The following is a 2,520-nucleotide window of genomic DNA, read 5'->3' as shown; positions in this document are numbered from 1 at the left end:
AAGAAATAGCCATCTTTGTATATTCCTCTCTAAAACTCAAAACTGCCTCTTTGTGAATTAACACAATAACCTCTCCCACTTTTTCTATCTATGAAGAATTTTGCTCTAGCTTTGTCTTAATTATAGGGACTAGAGAGAAATACATATCACTTTGGGAGGTAAAATTTAAAAAATCAATACCAAGCAGAGTCCTATGGATGAAAAAAAGGAAAAAAAAAATCAAGTGTACAAATTTAAGATCTGGCTTCCCAAATAAAACTCTACTAATTAATCTCATTTCTAGCCATCTCCTAGGTAGTTGAGGATGAATGGAGATATACCAGTTATAAAGGGTAGAGAGAAACTTTCCTATAGGAATGACCTAATGGGCGTTCTCAAGTGCAACCCCATTTAGTAGGTCATAATCGTACCTGTACAGGTAATAACAATGTCCACTTGTCGGATGACCTCATTTAATTTGACCAGTCGAAATCCATCCATACTGTAGAAATAAAGCATGACCAATTAGCCTAAACAGGCAGCTGGGGAGCCTTTTGCCACAGAACTTCGAAAGCTATTATCAAGGTCCTTTGGTTCCTACACAGTGTCACTTCTTGAGATAGCCGGACTATTCTTAACAGCAAAAAATCCAAACCATTTCCTTAGTTCATACAGGACAGAAATAAAAGGTTCTTTTCCATCAGTGGAACTTATTTCTTCCTAATAATAGAGAGCCAGGCATTACCATGAGATTTCCCCACCAAGTTTCTGGAAATTCTAGAAAGTGCCACCTAGCCACTGAATCTAGTAGCCCATTGAAAGTGCTCTCCCCCAGATCATCCATAATCTCCTGAATGCCAAAACCAAAAATATTTCTTACACTCGTATTACTTGATTTCTTCTGCTACATTAAACATCATTTGCCCTCTTAAAACCCTATGCTCCTTGGACTCCATGACATTTCTATCCTGGTTCTATCCCCTACTTTTCTGATTATCTCTTCTTAACCTCAGCCAACCTTTAGATATTGGTACTCTGTATGGTTCTAACCTCTACTCTTTTCTCCATTTTTTCAGTACTCATCCATACCCCTTCCTTGGCTGCAAATGACCACTTACAGGTGGCTGATTTGCACATTTATATCTTTAGCTTAGATCTCTCCAAAGCTTCATAGTCAAAAATCAAATTATCCACTGGATATTTCATCGTGAATGTCCCAGAAGGATCTCAAATTTACTGTGTTTGAAACTATACTCGTTAACTTCTCCCCACCTCCAACTCCATCAATTTCTTCTTCTATATTTTCTATCTTGATCAACAGCATTATTGTTCATTCAACTGTATGAGCCATATAAACAAGAATGTTCTAGCACACTCCCTCTTCCTAATTGAAGTTGTCACCAAATCTGGTTGATTCTTTTTCCTTAATTCTTTAAAAGTCTCTTGAATCTGTCCCCTCCTCGTCATACATGCTGGCCTTGCTTAAGTTCAGGTCTTATTATTTCTGGCCTAGATTACTGTAGTAAACCCTGGCCCAATTTCATTGCTTCTAGGTTTACATCTCTCTAAATCATTTTGCAGAGTAATTTCCCTAAATGCAATTTGGATCATGTCACTTCCTTGTTTAAAATATTTCAATGAGATGCTTGTTCTCAGGATAAGACCCAAATACTTACATTGATATATGATTATATTGACATATGATTTCTATGATACCTACCTCATACTATTACTCTCTCGAATTTATCCCATCTGCCAGCTACATGAAAATATTTCCAGCTTCTTAGATATGCTATGCTATCTCCTTCCTCAGAGACTACGCACATGTTCCCTCTAACTGGAATAGACATCCAAACTAAGAAAACACGCGTTTCAAGGCTCAGTTCTATTGACCTCTCTTTCTACCCTACCACCCTTGCTCTCCAGTTAGAAGTTTCTCCTTTGTGCTCCTACAGAAGCATGTGCTGTTTACCTCCATGACAGCACTTACTACACTGCACAGTGGTTATCTGTCTGTGTGCTTCTAAAAGCAAGCCCCTTCTAAAAGCAATTCATCTATTTATCCTTAGCACATCGCACAGTACCTAATACATAGTGAGTGATCAGTTCATGTCTATAGGATAATTTCAATAGTACTGAAATCAGTATTAAAGCCTGTTTAGTTTCTATAATAAACTTTGAGAATACTAGAAGGGTGATGGTTCCCCTTGTGTGCTGAAGCCCTGACTCAGAGAAAGCCAGCAATTCTGTTGGCGAAGTCAGTGGACTTATAGCTAGGATGTGTAAGGAAGACAGGAGGAAATGGTTATAGTAAAAGCTTCATTCTCTTCTGGGGACATTCTTCTAGAGGGTTAATGGTAAAGACTGGGTGGGGTATATCCAGGCTATAGACACGAGGACTCTGCAATAATTTTCAGGGACAGTAGTAGCTCCCATTCTGCTGAGGATGGCAAGAAAAAATTTTAATAATAGCTACCACTTAGTGAGCATCTATTATATGACAGTAGCTCTGCACCTCATATAATTATATATTTATTCTGT

The 2,520-nt window shown here is 38.0% G+C and overlaps 1 protein-coding gene across 1 annotated transcript in view; it reads right to left on the bottom strand.

Annotated features, from left to right (window-relative positions):
- Positions 1–2,520, bottom strand: part of AHCYL2 (adenosylhomocysteinase-like 2) — a 218,102-nt gene that overhangs the window by 17,303 nt on the left and 198,279 nt on the right. The gene's annotated exons all lie outside the window — the stretch shown is intronic.

The sequence above is a fragment of the Propithecus coquereli genome, unplaced genomic scaffold (genome assembly GCF_000956105.1).
Source record: "Propithecus coquereli isolate 6110/MARCELLA unplaced genomic scaffold, Pcoq_1.0 Scaffold91, whole genome shotgun sequence".
Taxonomy (NCBI): domain Eukaryota; kingdom Metazoa; phylum Chordata; class Mammalia; order Primates; family Indriidae; genus Propithecus; species Propithecus coquereli.
This window is presented reverse-complemented; position numbering and strand designations above follow the sequence as displayed.